The sequence below is a fragment of the Oncorhynchus gorbuscha genome, linkage group LG11 (assembly GCF_021184085.1).
Source record: "Oncorhynchus gorbuscha isolate QuinsamMale2020 ecotype Even-year linkage group LG11, OgorEven_v1.0, whole genome shotgun sequence".
NCBI classification, from domain to species: Eukaryota; Metazoa; Chordata; class Actinopteri; order Salmoniformes; family Salmonidae; genus Oncorhynchus; species Oncorhynchus gorbuscha.
In genome coordinates this window covers 47,157,144-47,180,207 of record NC_060183.1, presented here as the reverse complement: position 1 = coordinate 47,180,207, position 23,064 = coordinate 47,157,144, and the positions used below count along the sequence as shown (strand labels likewise).

The following is a 23,064-nucleotide window of genomic DNA, read 5'->3' as shown; positions in this document are numbered from 1 at the left end:
CTTTAATTGGGGGTTAACAAACCATAAAAACTCAAAATGAGCAAGTCGAAACTCTAATGAGCCATATGAACTGTAAATTCAATAAGTAATATATTACGACATGAACACACTCACCACAGAAGGATATGATATGGCTGCTGTCTGCATGCACAAACTTCCGAGTCACTGACTCCTCCATGATCTGTTTCACCTGAGAAAAAGAGAGAGAGACAAAGGTGAGGTGGGATTTGATATGACAGGCACTTAAAGAGACAGGGTCTGACTAGAGTAGGCACAGAAAGAGAAGAAATCAAAGTGCAGAAGGAGGCAAGGATGGGGAGCGATTTTGCAACAATAGATAAAAAAAAGTCTGGGGTTGAGATACAGTATATATTTACTATCACCAACTAGGACTCTCTTCCTTGCTGCATGACCTGGTGCTAGTCATGTCCCTTTTGTGATGTGGCCTCCACATGCAAACCTCACACTCCTGTTTACCATCCCAGGGGGCATGTGACCAATGATTGCCTTCATGAGACGAGAAGAATTGCTGCCAATAACTTGGCAGAATAAGAGTGTTTCTCTAGCATGTGCCTGTGTACATGAGTGTGACTGCCTGTTTGCTTGCGTGTTCATGCATGCGTGTGTGCGAGAGAGAGACTGTTTTTCCATCATCTAAAAAAATGGCACAAAGATGGACAGGGCTATCCATACAAATTAGAACACGATACAATATGCTGCTAATAATGCTCTTTTACTTTTCAGGGCAAAATAAAATAACATCTCATAAACGGAGCTAGAACAGAGGACACACCAGCATGCAGCTACAAAGAAAATAAGCCAGACAGGGAGTTGGTCTCTTCTCTCCCTTTCAGGTTTCTGTAGTGCTGCAGCCCAACTATACCATATGCCAGACAATTTTCCTTTGAAGAATGGTCTGGCTGTAGCTAACAGATAAGTGCGAGGAGTCCCCAAATAATAAACCGTGACTTTATGTCACAAGAACAACATCCTTATCACTTTAATTGGATAGTTTGTAGAGCATCTGCAGATGGATTGTATACAAACTATCAGTAACATTTCAACTTACTATCTACTAATCCTAACCCCAGCCATAACACTAACCCTAAACTTAACCATAACCATAACCTTAGCAAGCAGTTTCTTATCAACAGATAGTTTGTTGATATTACAACCATATGTAGAGCATCTGGACTATCCAAATAAAGTGTGACCACTATCTGGACTATCCAAATAAAGTGTGACCACGATCTGGACTATCCAAATAAAGTGTGACCACGATCTGGACTATCCAAATAAAGTGTGACCACTATCTGGACTATCCAAATAAAGTGTGACCACATCCTTTAGGCCTAATTTCCAGACACAGGATGAAGCAAGATATCATCTGATCAATTGATTACGTGATTTTTCATATAAAAGAGAGAGGGGTAATAGGCTATCCGAGATATGAGCATGCCCAGTGAATTGAGCTGCCCTCCATTACAGCATTAGCATTCAGATAAAAGAAAAACACACGTAAAAGCGGTTATCAATAATCCTAATGATGCTGCTCTTGGCTCTGCACTGTGACATGCACACGTATTCACGTCAAGCAGAGATAACAGATACATTACTGCTACTTTGATCGTGGCGTTATTGCCTAGGCCTGCCTACTGATACCAAATCATTGCTATGTATCTGGATATATACACGTATTTCAATCCAGGTCGCCCTGAACGCATCCTTTATAATAAAATCACGATCCAAAGAATATAATATCCTGTTAGGCTACATGTATCCTTATGATCAATTTTATTAAAGCATATACACCAGACTTCCCGGTGTCTCCAATTTACAATCTTATTTTGGGCATCAAAATACAACAGAACGGCTAATAATTTGTCGTTAAAAACATTGCAAATACTGAAGGCACTCACCTCTTTCTTCACATTGCGCAGCAATTTCTGACGCGTCTCGGCCTCTGGAATGAAAAAGCATAACGATATCATTGAAAGTTGGTGAGGCATTCAAGACAATTTTGATATTTTATAACATAGCCTATTCAAATCGAAAAACCTAATTTACCTCCCATTGCGCCCCGTTGTTGCTGTTGATTCAATCGCACAAGGCCAGCTATTTGCTTCAAATGAGTCCCTCTCTTCAATTTACACTCTGGCAGATTGGGAATATGCGACCGAACGCCCCCTTTAAAGCGACACGGTGCAGTACACAGCCAATTCTTGATGATAGGGCTTGTATTTGCAGTCTATGGTTGATAAAGAATGCACGGACGCACGCAGGTAGGCTACACACACAGGCAGGTACATGCGCACGCTCTCTCACTCACCCATTCACACAACATAAGGGGTTAAATGTGTGGGTTGAAAGATATTCCACTGTTCCAAGGTATTCTAACTGTCCACTGTTTTATTTTGCAGTGTAATCTGTGATTATCTCCACCTAATATATTATGAGAGTATACCTAATCTGCATTAGGTTTACCAATATTGTCAAAATTACAGCTAGTGAAAATTAAGAGCTAGCCAGGCCTACAAATAGCTTCAACGTACCACTACCTCCATTGTAATCAATGTGAACATTTGACAAATATAATAGGCTATAATCACGCGGTGTATCAACAATAAATTATTAGTACCACAATATGAGGTAAACATATATAGAATTTTGGTGTTTGCGTTTTCAATGACAACCCAGATGCCTCTCGCTTTCTGTTGTTGACGTCAGATAACGGGAGGGAGCCAGGGAGGGCTCTTTGGAGAGGGGATCTTGATGATAATGAGATAGCATAGACAGTTAGCATTTTCCCTTATCAAATTCCCTGACCTCGTCGTTGTAGCTACATTAGATACTAGCATAGTGTGTCTCGTGAGTTTCCGTTGAACCGGATAGTTTAAAGGGCTTTCTCTATACAACCAGCTAGTTTGCGCGCTTACGGGATGTCAAAGCGTCTGCGCAACAGAGACTGTCAGGTCTGCGCTGACTGTAGCGCCCCGGGTAAGCTAAGCGATGGCTGGCTAGCCTTATGAATTTAGCAAGAAAGCTATCTTATGCTAGCAATTGTATTTCATGGAATGATAGCCCAAGCCCTTTTAGTCTTTGTTTGCTTTATTTTCACTTTCAATGGGATTCACAGTCTTGAAACGTTAGTTCCAACAATGCATCGCGTTGCTTGCAACTAGCTACATACTTGCTGCTATGACAATGATATCTACGTTAACAAAGAAGAATGGGGAAGTCCGCTACAGTAGCCTTAGCCGTCTGTTGCTAACTAGCAGGTCTCAACTTTAATGTTCCTAGCTAGCTGGTTAACTTATGGCTAGCTAGACTTTACAAGAGTCATTCTTTTTTTGTTTTAGCTTGCAAGTTAACGTTAGTTGGGGTATATCTCGTTTATATTGTGTAAAATCGTTAGCTATGACATTTGTAGCTAGGGAGTTGCTGTCTGGCTGAAATCATAAAACAAGTATGCATGAAGAATGATTTGTACACTCAACCTGGTTTCAGAGCACTTCGTTTTATTATGTACGTAAATCCGTTTTTGGTGTGATATGTTAAGTTTCGTATGGTATGTATTAATTTGTGAATATCTTTCAGTGTAACCCATTTCGTATGATATGTTATGAATTACAATTCCTATTTTATGTTATGCCTTTTCAAACATAAAATATGTTGGGCTCCCGAATAGCGCAGTGGTCTTAAGGCACTCAGTGCAAGACCCGTCACTAAAGTCCCTGGTTCGAATCCAGGCTGTATCACATAGGGTGGCACACCATTTGCCAAGTGTCAGCAGGGGTAGGCTGTCATTGTAAATAATAATTTGTTCTGTTCTTTAAATAAAAAATATGATTTGCTAAAGTTTTATGTCACAGATTTGCAAACTTAAAATATGTTACGAATTTGCAAAACGTATGATATGTGGCAAATTTGCTAAACGTATATGCTATGAATTCTTGCTAGGTTGCTAACGTTAGCGAGCTAGGGGTTAGGGTTAAGTTTAGGAGTTAGATTAATGGGTTAGGTACATGCTAAAATTCTAAAATTGTCCCAGATGAGATTTTAACTTGCAACCTTTGGGTAGCTAGATGTTCGTGTTATACATCCACCATGACCAACCAACATACTTTCAGTTTTTGCCTTAAGTAACCATCTGTTTTATGTAACCATACCAAACGTAACATATCATACTGAATGGAATGTCTTGGATTTACGTACGGAATAATAGGAAATGCTCTGAGAACAGGCTGGTGCACTGGATGCATGACTTTTATTCTTTATGGTGTTTGTGTGTGGACTTGGAGCCTTTGTAGTAATATTGAGTCTAATCTTGTGTGTGTGTTTTCCAGGCCCATGTTGGGGCTCAGTGAACAGGGGTGTGCTGGTCTGTGATGAGTGCTGCAGCATCCACCGGGGTCTGGGACGACACAGTTCCCAAGTCCGACACCTGACCCATACACCATGGCCCCCCTCCCAACTACAGGTGGGCACCTCACACAAACTCACACAGTAGTACTGACACAAGAACAGTCAGTGGTGTAAAGTACATTGGTAGTCTTTAAAGTAATTTGACTTAAGTTGTTATTTTGGGTATCTGTACTTTACTATTTTATATTTTTGACAAATTTTAATTCACTACATTCCTTAAGAAGATAATGCTCATTTTAATCCAAACATTTTCCTTGATACCCTAAAGTACTCGTTACATTTTGAATGCTTAGCAGGACAGAAAATGGTCCAATTCACACACTATCATGAGAATTCCTGGTCATTGCTACTGCCTCTGATCTGGCAGACTCACTAAACACACATGCTTCGTTTGTAAATTATGTCTGAGTGTTGGAGTGTTCCCCTGGTTTGCTGTCTAGTTTGCTTAATTAAAGTATATTTTACTCAAGTAGAATTTCAGGGTGACTTTCACTTTTACTTGAGTCATTTTCTATTGTGGTATCTTTGCTTTTACCATCAGAGAACTTCTTCAAATGTTGTTTTTCCCCTATCAATTGGTTTTATTGTTTGCTTCTTTTATAGATGGTTCAGACATTGTACAGCAATGGGTCCAACTCCATCTGGGAGCACTGCCTTCTGGATCCCTCGTCTATCTCGAGTGGAAAACGCAAGGCCAACCCCCAGGACAGAGTCCAGTGAGTGGAACACATTTAAAACTTTTTGTTGAAGGTTAAACAATGGAACTTTCAACAATGTCATGACAAAGCATAAGCATCTAGTCTCGCCATGATCTATCACCATCAGTGTGGGACTCTCTGTTGTATTAAAGTGCCATTGGGGTTAGGACAGTCTCAGAGGTTTATTAGTGTGTGTCTGTTCCCTTTCCAGTCCCCATAAAACGGAGTTCATCAAGGCCAAATATCAGATGCTGGCTTATGTCCATCGAATGCCCTGTCGAGAGGATGACAGTGTCACTACGAAGGACCTCAGTAAGGTGAGAGATTGCAGCTAGAACATCCCCTGGATTGCAAGCTTCGTTGCCATTGAGATCATTCATTTGCCAATTTATTTAAAAAAAACTGTTTTTAGCTAACCAAACCTCTCTTTGGTGTTGCCTCTAGCAACTCCACTCCAGTGTTCGGACTGGGAACCTGGAGACGTGCCTGAGACTGTTGTCTTTGGGAGCCCAGGCCAACTTCTTCCACCCGGTATGTCAAAAATAGCCTGAACTGTATCAATACATAATGGAATGATTATGAGCCTGCACATTATTACAACAGTGCCCACACAGTGTCCAGTGTCATATTGTTTTGGGGTGGTGGCCTGTTTGTTCTTCAGGAAAAAGGAAACACTCCGCTGCATGTAGCAGCTAAGGCAGGCCAGGTGTCGCAGGCAGAGTTGCTGGCTGTGTATGGGGCGGATCCCGATGCCCTAGACATGGGGGGTAAGACCCCTATTGACTACGCAAGGTAAAGCAGGCTTCATACTCTTTTATACTGCACGGGAGCAATCCATAACCCCTGATGGTTGCACAACTCTTTCACAGAGAACGGTTTATGAGGCTGCCTAGTACTAAAGTTTATTTGAAGAATCTACATGATTACAGATGTCAACTCGCTGAATAAAATATAACTTTACCACCCTTGGCTTTATTGTAGAGCGTTCTTAGAAATAAATAGTGCTATAGTTGGCATTTACAGTAAACAGAAATTGACCTCAACGCCACTAATATTGATGTGGAGAAGAATCATGACCTTTTATACCTGTTCTGCTCAGACAAGCAGGTCATCAGGAGCTGGCAGACAGACTGGTAGAGATCCAGTATGAACTCACTGACTGCTTGGCATTTTACCTCTGTGGGAGAAGGCCAGGTAAGAGTGCAGAGAAGGGGGGGGGGTTATAGGGAGATGGTGATTCATTGATGAATTGAACAATGATTTTTGTTTGTTCTAATCTGACTGTGTTTGCCTACTAGATCATAGAAACGGACAGCACTTCATAATTCCACAAATGGCTGACCGGTAAGAACTGAACCCAACACCATTGCTTGCTTATGGAGTAATAGAATGCTGTTCAGGCATCTTTGTGACATTTTACAAAAACCTCAGTCTGATAAGGCCAAAATGAAATGCATCTGTGTGTATCCATAGTAACTGAGGTTAAAACATAATTCCTTTACCACACCATTGTTTATCTCCCTTTGCTTTCATATGTTAATGGAAAAGAAATGTGTAAGTATGTCAACTGTTGGCTATAATTTATTGTCTTGCATTTGCTATATAAACTGATGAGATATAGATTGTGTGTGTCTGTGTGTACCAGCACCAGTCAAAAGTTGGTTGGTTGAGAGAATGCCAAGAGTGTGCAAAGCTGTCATCAAGGCAAAGGGTGTCTACTTTGAAGAATCTCAAATGTATTTTGATTTGTTTAACACCTCTTTGGTTATTATATACAATTCTATATGTGTTATTTCATAGTTTTGATAACTTCACTATTATTCTATAATGTATGAAATACAAAAAATAAAGAAAAACACTTGAATGACTAGGTGTGTCCAAACTGTTGACTGGTAGTGTGTGTGTGTGTGTGTGTGTGTGTGTGTGTGTGTGTGTGTGTGTGTGGTGTGTGTGTGTGTGTGTGTGTGTGTAATTTATATGTTATTTTATTTATTATTTTTGTCCACAGCAGTCTGGATTTGTCAGAATTTGCAAAAGCTGCAAAGAAAAAACTCCAGTCTGTGAGTGAAATGAAACTTTTTGTTTTATTATGGTCCTTTTGACATACCAGTGATATGATTTTACTGTGGCTTGTGATTTCAGCTCACCAACCATCAGTTTGAAGAGCTTGCCATGGACGTTTATGATGAAGTGGACAGAAGAGAAACTGATGCAGGTGAACAGATACAGTGACATTTGATTGTTTGTAGTAGGGTCGTTCTTGAATTGCGGTGCCATTTTGTGGCCCTTGCCTATGCAACCAAAAAAAAAACACTTTACAATGACATAGTTACACATCACGTTTGATTATTTTGAACTGTTTATCAAGGATAAAACATAATGAAAGTATTTTTTTACTGCAAACTTTTATTTAAAGGACTTAGGGTAAGAAAATGGGTTGTCGAAGTAGTGACGTGTAGCGTTATATTGACATGTTTTGGGGATTTAGAGATCTATTATTTTGAATGCTAAAAGGTGAACAAAAGTAGTTAATGTATTGTATATTTCTATAACAAATGAGTAATGTCTGTCCCTCAGTTTTGTCATTGGTGTTACTGCCTTAAATCACTCATTTAAAGATCTTCAAGGACCTTGAGCATTCCCTCCAGCAGCAAACTGTTATCGGGGGAGGGGTCTCTATTAAAGAAGTGTCTTTTATGTCATACATTTGAGGATTCCGTTGATACTTTGGTATGTCTGAGTCCAAAGTGTCACTTGGTGTTACTCAGTTTGAATGAAGAGAAATAACAATGTGAGCAAAATGATTAATGGTATCATTTAGTGAAGGGACCTTAGATTTGGGCATCTGTGGCCTCCATTTTAAGAAAATGTTCAATAACCTAAAATGTCTCATTGGTATTATCATGGTTAGTGTTTCTAGCTCCTACTGGTGGCACAATGTTATTTCAAGTAATTAAGCTGCCATATCAGTTGATTTTAAATGGAAAGACGTACCGAAATGCATTTTCTTCTAAAATGCCATGCCCAAATGCCACTGCAATTCAAGACTGACCCAGTAGGTTTAGCAGAAATTGTGATTGCTTATAAGTGTTTGATAAAGGTATCACTAGGTGTGTTTTAATAGATTATTAATATGAAACAAATTATGTATATCTATGGTTTGTCTTTGCTGTATCAGTGTGGCTGGTGACTCAGAACCACGGCACTCTGGTAACCGACACAACTGTGGTGCCTTTCCTCCCTGTCAACCCTGAGTACTCATCCACCAGAAACCAGGCAAGTCAACTACAAATGCAATTCACTGTTATTTCAAATTGGTGGGTCTCTTTCCCAAGCTATTAGGTGAGTTTTATGCATTTGATTGAAGAGTCTTAACTTCCAAAACAGCCGCTTCATAATGTTGTCTTGTTTTGCAGGGCCGGCAGAAGCTAGCGAGGTTCAACGCACATGAATTTGCAACACTCGTCATTGACATATTAACTGACGCCAAACGTCGGCAACGTGGGAACTCCTGTAAAAGTCCCAGAGGTATAGTACAGTAATCTGAAGCTACTTTACTTACATTTGGCACTTTGGAACAAAGCTCATTACTCTACCCACCATGGCATGGTTGTTGCGTGGTCCACTCCTCTGACCGTTGCTCTCTCTCCTCAGAGGACATAGAGCTCATCCTGGAGGGAATCAACAGGAGTGATAACCAGGATAATGAAGACCAGCCAGATTATGACAGTGTGGCGTCTGATGAAGATCCAGAGCGGGAACCAGCCCCTGGGAAGAATGGGAAAGATGGCAGGACCAAGGTAACACCATATTTGTCGTTTTTTTAGTTTCGCTTTTCATTACCATTAACATAGTATTGGCATAGCCATTATGTGAAACTGACACTATTTGAACTACTTTGCAGATATGAAACAAAGACATTATCATTCAAAAAATATCAAATTCAGTTTGTTACAAAAACCAACATTTTGTAAGATGTTTTAAAAATGGGTTCTATTTGCATAATTCATATTCACCAATACATTTCTTGGTAGTCTAATAAATATTTATAATAGTTGTAAATCACAGCTTGTACGTTGTTTGCTGTCTTTAGCCGTTCGGATGAAAGAAAAGTGTGGGTCTCAACACAAACTAGCCAGGGCAGTTATCACAAGTCATAACGTGGCAAGCTTATCTATTTAGCTATGTATTTATTTGGCAAGCTAAAAACACAGAGCCTCGTAGCTAGCAAGTTGGAGGGATGGGATGTCATCTTATACCAGTGGGTGAGTGGCAGCTTCGGTGGCTAGCTACAAGTTGCATTTGGTTAGCTTGCATGTGACTCGCTTTGCTGAACTTGAATGGTTGTTATCCACAGTTAGTGCATATCCCTTAGTTGTCAATCAAATGTATTGGGAATGTTTGTTTTTTTGATAGTGGGTGCGGGACCTATGTGTGCACGCCCTTTCATATTTTTGGGGAATAATACTATAGATGTAATTTAACTGTAAAAAAGTAGGCTTTTAATGTGACATGAACACCACCCAGCATGATGTTTTCATCAAATCACTTCAAAAAGGAGGCTACCTGCGCATGTTCAATCCACTCCATAAGGATTCCAGCATCTAAAACAATGCACTATGCACCCGCCATTCACCTTAAAAAAACAAGTCTAATGATATTTGTTGATTGTCACTAGGTTCACTTGTAGCCTATAATGATTGATTGATTGCGTACACTATTGTCCGAACACGTCATGGTTCCAGCTAGTCATCTCCTGGCTACTTTCACCCCTTATCATTTCTGACATTTGGTAGGCTATTTGTTAGCCAACTTTTCTATAATTAGACAAGCCTATATGCAGCTTCTCTTCTGTCTTTACTTGTTGCTCTAGAAGACATTTTTTTTATTTTTATAGATTGCATCAATAATAATTAGCCTAATCTAGTTGACATCAGTAAAGTTATTTTCCATTTCTGCTCTGAGCGAGGATGTGTAGGAACCGGGGAGAAAATACATTAGCCTAACTAAAACAGCGAAAAGATTTTCCCTGCAAAACTTTGAAATTACATGAGTTGGACCAGTTTCAAGGATATGAAAAGCTGTGAAAACGATCCAAAATGAATCTGATACATTTAAGTTGGACTTGGATGCATATTTTATGTGGTTGACATAGGCTATGGTCTCCTTTTATTTCACTGACAAAGACTGCATGTTTGCACGGTCCCTAACTGTGCATTTTCATTATCTCAAGATGCTGAATGAAAACATTCCTTCACTTCTATTCCTGAGACAATTGTAAATTTGGTGTATAGTTTCACTGCAAGAAATACTATACCGAACAAAAATATAAACGCAACATGCAACAATTTCAAAGATTTAATTGAGTTACAGTTCATATAAGGAAATCTGTCGATTTGAAATAAATTACCTTTTAATAAAATGCCTTTTTTTTTTTAAAGGTAGGGGCGTAGATCAGAAAACCAGTCAGTATATGGTGTGACCACCATTTTCCTCATGCAGCGCAACATCTCCTTCGGATAAAGTTGATTGTGGCCTGTGGAATGTTGTCCCACTCCTCTTCAATGGCTGTGCGAAGTTGATGAATATTGGCAAGAACTGGAACATGCTGTCATCCACATTGACCCAGAGAATCCCAAACATGCTCAATGGGTGACATGTCTGGTGGGTATACAGGCCATGGAACAACTGGAACATTTTCAGCTTCCAGGAGTTGTGTACAGATCCTTGTGGTGTGGGGCTGTTCATTATCATGCTGAAACATGAGGTCAATGGCAGCGGATAAATGGCACCACAATGGGCCTCGGGATCTTGTCACGGTATCTCTGAATTCAAATTTCCATGATAAAATGCAATTGTGTTCGTTGTCGTAGCTTATGCCTGCCCATACCATAACCCCACTGCCACCATTGGGCACTCTGTTCTTAATGTTGACATCAGCAAACCGCTCGCCCACACGACGCCATACACTTGGTCTGCAGTTGTGAGGCCGGTTGGACGTACTGCCAATTTCAATCTATAAAACGACGGAAGCGGTTTATAGCAGACAAATTAACATTAAATTCTCTGGCAACAGCTCTGGTGGACATTCCGGCAGTTAGCATTCCAATTGCACGCTCCCTCAACTTGAGACATCTGTGGCATTGTGTTGTGTGACAACTGCACATTTTAGTGGCCTTTTATTGTCCCCACCATAAGGTGCACCAGTGTAATAATCATGCTGTTTAATCAGCTTCTTGATATGCCACACTTTTTAGGTGGATGGATTAGGAGAAATGCTCACTAACAGGGATGTAAATGAATGTGTGCACAAGTTCAGTATATATTATATTATGCTACAGTCAGTGTCCGTAACTATAGTAGGCTAAAACACATTTGTATTTTTAGTTCAAAGGAGCTGTCGCACCCTGCAACCCTACTTCCTTCGTCAGCCAGGGCGAGTAGGCTACTATTCCTAATCGTATCCGTGCAATTTGGACTGCCAACTAGGACCACATGCTGAAAAAGTTTGAGACGGTTTATCCCTCACTAGATTTGAGCTCATTCGTTGTTGATGTGCATACAGTATCCGATTGAGGGAGAGCGAGCCTACCTTTTTTTGGGAGGGGGGTTGGTCGTTGTAAAGTTCTCCAAAGTAAGATGACTTCCATGGTATTTACATACTGTATTTAAAGAGAACCATTAAGGTGTATTTGTGGCTTTTGCAATTGCTTTTTAATGATCTAAAGTCGCGCTGTTGCTGCTCTGTCGTCGTCTTCCTCAGGGTGTGTATGAACAGATTTGAATCACATGGAATGGTGCTAAATGTGCAACTTTTAAAATCTCCATCCCACCATGCTTCCCCATCCTTCAGAGCTCCGAGTCGTCGGACTTGTCTGATGGACCCATTACGTTGCATGAGTTCATGGAGGTGAAGAGCGCCCTCACGGCCTCCGAGGCCAAGATACAGCAGCTACTCAAGGTCAACTGTCACCTGAGTGAGGAGCTCCAGTTGATGCAGAGCAAGGTACGTTTTATGACTTTGGCATTATAACAACCCACCGATCCCACAGTAAGTCTAGTAGCTTTATGCAGATTCAGATGTTTGCAGACCCACAAGAACTGCTCCCTTGTTGTGTTGGTCCTTCTCATGTTTCTTATGTTGTCGGTGCAAATAGGTATTTGGGTATTTGGTTGAACACGTTCAGATTGTAATTCATATATGACAGGAACCTTTAGCTCATTCAAGGAAGCAGCTGGTTTGTTGTTTTCTCATGAGAAGTTGAGAACAATAGTTTGGGAGTGTCCTTCGTGACCAGACCAGGGCTATTTACAGAAAAGGAAGTGAAAACACAGTGGAAGTGCAGCTGCCTGGTCATGGAGAGTCTGGATAGAGATTTTTCTCCATCCAAACCTGCACTGATATACTCACATTCTCCATGGTATTATCACCTTAGGTTTCACACACAGGCCTTTTTTTTTAGGCTATTACACAGAAATAATGCTGATATTCTGAACTTCTGTCCCCTCCAGCTGAACTCCCTGCAGACTGAGAAGTCCTCCCTGAGATGGCAGACACCCAGTGGCCAACAGCACCCCGGGACCTCTCCGGCCGCCCCCCTCTCCCCGGGGGCCGCCCCATGTCCATGTATGAAACGGGCTCGGCCATGAGGCAGTATCCCCACAGGGGCGTGCCTCCTCGCCGTGACGACAGCCTCACCGTCCAGCCCCTCCCTACAAACGTAAGTTCAGAGGTCACACCGCTCCCTCCTGGACTGTTCTATGCCGTTCACTGTGGACCGTTGCCTTCAGAATTTTTGGTTTGTGGTAATTATTTTTAAGCATATTTGGTTTGGTTTGTGGCAATTCAGTTTTTGTTTGTGCATTTACCCCCGCCCCTTTCTCCTGTAGAATACAGTCAACTCCCTTTATGTGAACTTGGTTTGAACCCTTTCTAGATTGGGAGGGGTCCTTTGGGGAACGCCTCGTCCTCCCTCCCTACCTTCCCCTCCTCCCTGTCCTGGTCGCGGGACGAGCGAGCTCGAAGGGTTAAGTACCTAATCTTCCCTCTGAGAGGATGGGGGCAGCTGCCCCAGGGAAGGGGTGCTATCCCCTCTGCCTTGCCACTTCCTCTCCTCCTGTACCATCTCCTCATACTCTATCCTTCAACTGCTGCTGTACCTCACTGCCTCTCCTCTCCGCATGGTATGGCTGGCTGCATGCACCACTCTGCTGCTGTTCTTCACTAACCCTTCATCCCCCAGACAGCACTGCTGTGTCGAATACCTGAAGAAACTCTCTGGTTTTAGAAATGCCAGAGTTATACATTGGTGTCTGTGTGTTTTCAAAGGCCCCGAAACACGACAAGTACACTGTGGTGTTTCCATACATCCTGTCAGAAGGCTACAGGGTTGTTGAAACAGATGAGGAATACAGAATGTCATCGTTCATTGTAGTGTGAACCGTGTTTACAAGCCATAGGGGGTGGACAACCATCTGCACTGAAGCCCTTAACCGTACCACAGGAATATCGATCTAATTGACTGCTTATTGCCACAGAGCTGGTCCCTGGTTCAAACGTACTACCTCGTTTTCCTCTCTGCTTTGAAACCAGTTGAGGTCTGGTTTAATATGAAATGGCTTTTTAGGTTCAGAGAGCATGATTCTGATCCGTCTGCTTCATCAAGCACGTTCAGACTGTGGTAGCGTTTGTGCGGCTGTTCTCTCACCAGATTCAAAGGTTGTCTGCAAACTAAACTAAGAGACGAGCATCATCTTACTTGATCATTCATCCCATTGTAGGGTTGTAGCCTGGAGGGACAGAGCCGCATGCTGGAGAGTGACTATGACAACACACCAAACCACACAGGACTGGAGGAGTCCGGGTAGGACTTTTGATTTAAAATGTCTATAGTAGAAAAATATTGTATATTTCTGACTTCTGTATGTAAAATGTGGAAACATTTTAGCAGTCGCTCATATACAAAGTGATCCACAAGTGAGGGAGTGCCTAACCGTAGAACCTCTCCTCTCCCCATACAGTATGGGCAGGAACAGCAGTTGGCTCGGGGATAGCAGTACAGCAGAGCAGGGGGAGGATGAGACTGAGGCTGACTCCACCCTGCCCTGCACAGAGGACGTCATTTGTAAGACGGAGCAGATCACCAAGAATATTCAGGAGCTGCTGAGGGCCGCGCAGGAGAACAAACATGAGAGGTAAGGTCAGGGAAACACAGAAAACTACAATCAGCAGTTAGAGAAAATATCTCTTGACTTAAAGGTTTGTGTGAAACTTTCCCTATCGGTTCTAAATACGGGAAATGGTGCTGCTCATATATTGTTCCTTCACCTATCCATCTTTCAACCTTCAGTAATTGTGATATTCATTTACATTACATTTACATTTAAGTCATTTAGCAGACGCTCTTATCCAGAGCGACTTACAAATTGGTGCATTCACCTTATGACATCCAGTGGAACAACCACTTTACAATAGTGCATCTAAATATTTTAAGGGGGGTGAGAAGGATTACTTTATCCTATCCTAGGTATTCCTTAAAGAGGTGGGGTTTCAGGTGTCTCCGGAAGGTGGTGATTGACTCCGCTGTCCTGGCGTCGTGAGGGAGTTTGTTCCACCATTGGGGAGCCAGAGCAGCGAACAGTTTTGACTGAGCTGAGCGGGAACTGTACTTCCTCAGTGGTAGGGAGGCGAGCAGGCCAGAGGTGGATGAACGCAGTGCCCTTATTTGGGTGTAGGGCCTGATCAGAGCCTGGAGGTACTGAGGTGCCGTTCCCCTCACAGCTCCGTAGGCAAGCACCATGGTCTTGTAGCGGATGCGAGCTTCAACTGGAAGCCAGTGGAGAGAGCGGAGGAGCGGGGTGACGTGAGAGAACTTGGGAAGGTTGAACACTAGACGGGCTGCGGCGTTCTGGATGAGTTGTAGGGGTTTAATGGCACAGGCAGGGAGCCCAGCCAACAGCGAGTTGCAGTAATCCAGACGGGAGATGACAAGTGCCTGGATTAGGACCTGCGCCGCTTCCTGTGTGAGGCAGGGTCGTACTCTGCGGATGTTGTAGAGCATGAACCTACAGGAACGGGCCACCGCCTTGATGTTAGTTAATATTCAGAGGATGTATCCTGTTTTTCATTCTGTTCTTCTCCTGAGTTCAGTTTTAACTGTCCTGCATTCCCACTCTGTCCTCCCCTTCCTGTCCTTGTGTCTTCCTGTCTGACTTTCTTCCTCACGGTGTGGGCTAGCTCCAGGCCAGGAAGTCTAGGCCGCTTCTCTGGCTTGCTGCCCTGCTGTGAGGGGGCCGGCCGCGGACGGACTTGTCTCTACAGCCTGGTGCCCTGCTCTGACAGGGCTGCCCAGGGCTGTCTATCTACCCTGCTGCCCTGTTCTGAGAGTGCTGAGGGGGCCCCTGCTTCCTCTCTCCAGGCCCCCCCTGGCTCATGGTACTCTGGCCTCGGTCCCTGTCTCCCAGGCACTATCACCTTCTCCTCAGTCTGTGTGCTGAGGGGCGGGGGCGTGTGTCAAACGTAGCTGGCAGGAAACAAAGAGGACGATGTCTCAGATTCCCCTTTGGAATGCCAGATACAGTGCATTCGGAAAGTATTCAGACCCCCTTTTCCACATTTTGTTACGTTGCAGCCTTATTCTAAAATGTGTCAAATAAAGCATTTTCCTCATCAATCTACATACAATATCCCATAATGACAAAGTGAAAACATTGAAAAAATTATTTTTGCACATTTATTACAAATTTTAAAAAAGAAACCTTATTTACATACGTAATTTAGACCCTTTGCAATGAGACTTGAAATTGGGCTCAGGGTCATCCTGTTTCCATTGATCATCCTTGAGATGTTTTTACAAATCATTTGGAGTCCACCTGTGGTAAATTCAATTGATTGTAGAATTTAAAAAATGAGCTGGCGCACACAAAATGATTTTATGTGAATGTGCTGACTAACGGCGAATAAAAATACAGTCGCACACTTCACATATCAACTCCCAGTCATTTATTTTTATAGTTTAAAATTCAATTGATTGGACATGATTTGGAAAGGCACTCACCTGTCTGTATAATGTCCCACAGTTGACAGCGCATGTCAGAGCAAAAACCAAGCCATGAGGTTGAAGGAATTGTCCGTAGAGCTCCGAGACAGGATTGTGTCAACACAGATCTGGGGAAGGGTACCAAAACAGCATTGAAGGTCCCCAAGAGTTTTCTTTTCTTTTTACTATTTTCTACATTGTAGAATAATAATGAAGACCTCTCAACTATGAAATAACAGTTATGGAATAATGTACTAACCAAAAAACTGTTAAGCAAATCAAAATATATTTTGTAATTTAGATTCTTAGTAGCCACCCTTTGTCTTGATGACAGGTTTGCACACTCTCTTGGCATTCTTTCAACCAGCTTTTCCTGTAATGCTTAAACAACAGTCTTGAAGGAGTTCCCACATGCTGAGCACTTGTTGGCTGCTTTTCCTTCACTCTGCGGTCCAACTGATCCCAAACCATCTCATTTGGGTTGAGGTCGGGTGATTGTGAAGGCCAGGTCATCTGATGCAGCACCCCATCACTCTCCTTCTTGGCCAAATAGCCCTTACGCAGCCTTTGTGATAATCTCACAAAGCGCAAACCAGATGGGATGGTGTATTGCTGCAGAATGCTGTGGTAGCCATGCTGATTAAGTATGCCTTGAATTCTACATTTTTTTTTTTTTTTTTTTTGTGTGTAGATTTGAGGGGGGGGACAATTTAATTATGGAATAAGGCTGTAATGTAACAATGTGGAAAAAGTCAAGGGGTCTGAATACTTTCTGAATGCACTGTACAGGCCTATGGGGCTTTTACATGTCAACACACAGGACATTCTTTATTCTTAGATTTTAGTCTGTGTTTGGGGTGGGGGTTCTGTTTTTATTAAATACAGATTCACACTGGCTATTCATTCAGTGTTTATACAATCCACTTGAATTCAAACTGTTCTCTTTAACACAAACCTTCACTATTGGCCCCCGTTTGACTAAAGCTGTGTCGTATTTGCTTTTTCGCTTGTGTGCCAAACCCCACTCCAGATGGTGACCACAGAACACTGCTGAAGAATTTCACCCTGCCAATTTGTATGCGTCCTCAGTCTACTGGGTTATATCGGAGACATTGTTATTGATTGAAATGGTGGAAAGTTATGATGCATTCCATTATCTGATTTCTAAGCCATGTGTTGGTTTCAAACAATGATTCATTGTTGATGATGTTTTCAGGGCGTAACAGACTCCACTTCATCATATAGTCGACGGGGGAAAATATGGGTGGTTCTTGAATTACGTTGGCATTTGGGCTTCTTTTTTTTCATTTAAATGTATTTGGATACATCTTCCCATTCTAAATGAACCTATAGGTTAACTTAATGACTTAATGACTTTAAATCATTTCTACCATTATGATAACATTGTGCCACCAGTAAGAGTAGTAACACCAATGATGGTAACACCAATGAGAAGTTTAAGAAATCATCTTTAAAGAATTGACCTTCCATTTCAGAAAATCCCAATTTACCAAAGTGATATGATTAATCAATTTGCTCACAATGTTATTTCCCTTCATTTAAATTGACTAGCACTAATGGACACTTTGGGTTTACACACACCAAACGATCATTGGAATCCTCAAATGTAGACAGACTAAAAGGTTGTGTTTAGCTAATAATTTAGATGAATATAGATCCCTCCCTCTAACAGTTTGCTGCTGGAGAGAATGCTCAAGGTCCTTGTGTAACTTTGTAATCTGTGATTTAAGGCAATAACACCGATGACAGTAAACTGAAAGACACATTGTATTAGTAAAGAAAATCAGTATTTTAATAGCCTTTGATTTTATTGATCTATACAATATATGAAATACTTTTGTTTGCTGTCTAGCATCCAAAATAGATCTCTAAATACACCAAAACATGTCATAATTAGGTTTGAGCGGTATCCAGATTTAATTTCATATACCGTCCTCTCATCTGGGTATTTACGGTATTACTGGCTTAGTACACAAGGGGGTGGCAAAAAAACGGGAAAAAAACTTTTGGCGTCTGACCAGAATGCCAACAAATGTAGCACAAGTAATAGTGAATTTCCATGGATGCTGCTAGCTAAATATGCTAACAAGCCCAAACTGAAATAAACAAATTGCAATGACAGGCAATCCAGGTCATAAAGTTATACATACAGTACCAGTCAAAAGTTTGGACACATCTACTCATTCAAGTGTTGTTGTTTTTTTACTATTTTCTACATTGTAGAATAATAGTGAAGACATCAAAACTATGAAATATCACATATGGAATCATGTAGTAATCAAAAAAGTGTTAAACAAATCAAAATATATTTTAGATTTGAGATTCTTCAAAGTAGCCACCCTTTGCCTTGATGACAGCTTTGCTTACTCTTGGCATCCTCTCAACCAGCTTAATGAGGAATGGTTTTTGAACAGTCTTGAAGGAGTTCCCACATGCTGAGCACTTGTTGGCTGCTTTTCCTTCACTCTGCAGTCCAACTCAACCCAAACCATCTCAATTGGGTTAAGGTTGGGTGATTGTGGAGGCCAGGTCATCTGATGCAGCACTCATCACTCTCCTTCTTGGCCAAATAGCCCTTACACAGCCTGGAGGTGTGTTTTGGGTCATTGTCCTGTTGAAAAACAAAAATATTACATTTGGACTCACCAGACCAAAGGACAGATTTCCACCGGTCTAATGTCCATTGCTTGTGTTTCATGGCCCAAGCAAGTCTCTCTTCTCCTTATTGGTGTCCTTTTTAGTAGTGGTTTCTTTGCAGAAATTCAACCATGAAGGCCTAATTCACTCAGTCTCCTCTGGACAGTTGATGTTGAGATGTCTGTTACTTGAACTCTGAAGCATTTATTTGGGCTGCAATCTGAGGTGCAGGTAACTCTAATGAACGTATCCTCTGCGGCAGAGGTAACTCTGGGTCTTCCTTTCCTGTGGCATTCCTCATGAGAGCCTGTTTTGTCATAGCACTTGATGGTTTTTGCAACTGCACTTGAAGAAACGTTCAAAGTTCTTGAAATGTTCCGGATTGACTGACCTTCATGTCTTAAAGTAACGATGCTGTCATTTCTCTTTGCTTTATTTGAGCTGTTTTGCTATAATAAAATGAAATATTACCTTTTAATTAAAACAATAGGAAATGTAGCAGGCTACATTCTTTCTAGAATACAAATTAGAAACATGATGTCCATGCATCGTCTTTATTTTTTCATTATAAGCTCATTTACTTGCCAAATAGCGTTGCACTTCTGTCGTCATCTGAAAATGAAGCTATTGTCCTGCGAATGTTTTGCACTAATCTATTTTCTGAGAAGTAAAACTATACTTTCATGTCCTTGATCATTCTATTGAAGCAAGAAAACACGTGACTTTCAATATAAAACGCTACCCATGTCATTACACATCTGGACTCACCTGCTCCCTCTTTCTCCCGTGGTGCCATTTTACAAACAAACACGTGACTCGCTCAACTGTTCTGGGGAACTACGGTAAGCTTCATAATATGTGACGGGTGAAATGAAGAACGCAATCTGCTGAATCTCCTAACTTATTGCACAAGTTGACTGCAGGTATTTACTTAAAAGTAGCTACAAATATGACAATTTATAGAAAATCTTTAAATAGTTTCAACGGTATTTACAGTATTGAATAATAAATAAGTTAAATAAAACAGAAACCATATTTGTCATGTTTTTGTCATTTTAAAGTGTTGTTACAGGCTGTCCCTTGACTTTGGCACCATTTACCACCATAATTCAAGAATTATCCATGCAGTACTGGTGTTCAATTTCCTCAAATGGAGCACATGTTTGCTATTAATGAAGACCCTTCAGTATATTCTATTTTGTCTGCTCCATGATGGACATAACCAGGGCTGCTAATTCTCTCACTTGTCCACTAATAAACCTCCACCAGGACATGGCTTGCTGATTTTGTTCTTTAAGAAGTGTCTTTATGTAGTAAGGGGATCAATGGCTTTGCAAGCTTCTGGAAACATTCCTAAGTATTCAACATATTTGTTTAACTGTCTTACTGAGAAGAGAAAAAACTGGGCCAGAGTTATCTACTAACACCTATGTTGGAAAAAGGATCACTCGCTTATTTGATGTTTTCTTCCTCCTCCCCCCTCAGCTTTGTACCGTGCTCAGAAAGGATCCATGTGGCTGTGAGAGAGATGGCCATCCTGTTTCCAAAGGTAAGCTGGGATGACCAACTGAGACACTCCTCCTTTGTATGCAAGAGCCAGAGTGTTTTTTTGTTTGGTAAACATGGATGGGAAATGAATGTCCTGCATCTTAGCTCAGCTGGTGTTCTGTTGTTAGATGTTGCACTCTTTTTTTTTCTTCAGGGTGGCCGAGGAAAGTTTATGCAATCACACACACACACACACACACAATGGCAGTAAATCCACTCCTTACACTGCAGTGTGAATAGGACCGTTAATGGCATATGTTTTGCCAACAGTACCTCCTGCCTCCTCTCTCCTTTACTCAGAGGCCATGCTCAGACACAGTGCGAGGGTCTCTGCGGCTGCTCACCTCTAGTGCCAGCCGGCTCCATGGGGAGTGCCAGAAGGCCTCGCCCCACAACCCTTGCCCCTCCGACATGCAGCTGGTCACGCAGCAGGTCATCCAGTGTGCCTATGACATTGCCAAGGCTGCCAAGCAACTCGTCACTGTGACAACCAAAGAGAACAGCAACTGATGTTTTTTTTAACCCAAGGACTAACATCCCTTTTTAGATATTGGAGAGATATATATATTATCAGTACTAATTTCAAGTTGGTGTTTATCAGTGTTACCATTGTTATTTGTATGCCACCATTTTTATTTAAAGTACTCAATTCGTCTTAGTAAATTTTCTAGTGAAGAATGTTTACAGAAAGTGTACCTTGCGAAATGTGGGTCACCCAAGGGATTTGTCCATCGGTTTGTCTGTTAGGCAGGTCATCATACTCTACCAGTATGAGTATATCTATCTGGGATTACCTCAAAAAGAGACATTCGTTACTATTTTGCAACATTACACATTTTAAACAGCCTTGGATCAATTTCAGGTGGTTGAACATTTGTGGTTGCTGGGAGTGCTTGTTCTTGGTGCTCTCTGCTATGCAACGAGGACAGTTGGCTGTCCAAAGCTTTCAAACAGTTCGCTTTTAACTTCTTATTCAAGGCCAAACACATTGGGATCTTAAACCTAGTCAAATCCATAATTATTGGCACCCTTGATGATGATGAACAAAAAAAATACTAAAATAAATACACCTGACCATAGCACTGCCTGGTGTTTGATAAACGGCATTGGCACATTGGATTGGTGGATCTTTGATGTTATGGGACTATTTTGCTTCCACTGGTCCTGGGTGCCCGTGTTAAGGTCAACAGCAGCATGAACTTTACCCAGTACCAGGACATTTGAACCAAAAACCTGGTTGCCAATGCCAGGAGGCTGACACTTGGCTGCAAGTGGATCTCCCAGCAAGACAATAACCCTAAGCACTAATGAAAATCCACAAAGAAATTGTTAAGTGACCACAAAATCAACATTTTCCAATGGCCATCTCATTCTCCAGACTTGAACACCCAGTGGTTTAAATTGAAGAGGGCACTCCATAAGAGCACGAGGAATGCTCTAAGATCCCTCCCAACGTGTTCTCCAATCTCATAATACATTTTAGCAAAAGGCTATCCTCACAAGGGGAGGGTGATAAACTATTGAAAACAGGGGTGCCAATAATTTTGACTTGTTTTATTTTTGAGCCAACAATATAGCTCAGTATTTGTATTTTTTGATACAGTATTTTTTGCTGATCTTTATCAAGGGTGCCAACCATTATGGGCCTGATTGTAGCTTCGTGGAATAGTGAGCCATGATGTGTCCATTACAACGTTTTCCTCAAGGTATTTTCCATTAATGCCATTTTTATGTTTCATGCCAAAGCCATAAAGGTGAGGACAACGCCCAAGTCCGTTTTCCATTGTTCAGTTTCTTTTCGTAGTTGTTTGAGCTCAAAAGGTATAGCAAAAAAAGGATCCAATGTAGCCATACCTCACACACATGCCCAATATCAATTTTGTTTTAGTGTAGTGTGTTTATGACGTTTATCCCAAAGGGATACTCAAAACAGCCGACCCAAATTCTATAATTTGTTTTATAAAAAATATAAGAATAGATGGTTTGTACATTTTTATACTTAATTCATACAACCCATCTCTATATTCTATGTATGAATACAATCTCACACTTGACAAATTGTCAACATTTTATTTTCTTAAACTTATTAACACGTAAAGTTCCCTCGTATTCTATGCTGTTTTAAGGCATGCAAGTTTTCATATTGGTGATGTCTTCTATACAGCATTTGGATTTCAATATATCCACAGGCAATCAGATGTGCTTGTGATCTCTCTCACTCTGTGTGTGTGTGTGTGTGTGTGTGTGTGTCCCATTAATTTACATTGTCTTTCTTGTGCTGCAAGTGGTAAAACATGTTAATCTAATAGGGTTTTAAGATGTGTTAAAAGCATTTGTCCTTTTTATATGTATTATGGGCCATACAGTCATGTGGGGGTCATGTGTTGTCCAGGGGTGTGGGGGAGTGAGGATCATTTGTGTGCCATTGCGTGTTATGAGCCAGACAACAGTCATACAGTTACTTACATTGTGATTGAAATAAAGAACTGCCTTTTAAAGTAATAAACTTGAATTTATAACTCGACTACTAGTTTGCTTTATATTACTCAATCTATAAATAATGAATAGGCCTACCTCAACTATTAGGCGACAGTTTGTTCTGTTCTGTCATATCCTTCCGATTTAATTGTTCCATTTTTTTTCTTCTTTATTGCTAATTTTATCAGAGTAATGTTTTGTACAGTAGCGTTGCCCAT

The 23,064-nt window shown here is 41.3% G+C and overlaps 1 pseudogene across 1 annotated transcript; it reads left to right on the top strand.

Annotated features, from left to right (window-relative positions):
- The first annotated feature begins 2,732 nt into the window (after positions 1-2,732).
- Positions 2,733-22,892, top strand: LOC124048778 (annotated as a pseudogene). The gene is made up of 20 exons (XR_006841301.1): positions 2,733-2,997; positions 4,347-4,480; positions 5,029-5,141; positions 5,335-5,440; positions 5,568-5,654; positions 5,785-5,915; positions 6,223-6,317; positions 6,422-6,467; positions 7,132-7,183; positions 7,266-7,338; positions 8,302-8,399; positions 8,540-8,651; positions 8,778-8,923; positions 11,977-12,129; positions 12,636-12,844; positions 13,061-13,150; positions 13,905-13,987; positions 14,145-14,318; positions 20,306-20,369; positions 20,669-22,892. The product of XR_006841301.1 is annotated as an ARF GTPase-activating protein GIT2-like (transcript).
- The last annotated feature ends 172 nt before the right edge of the window (positions 22,893-23,064 follow it).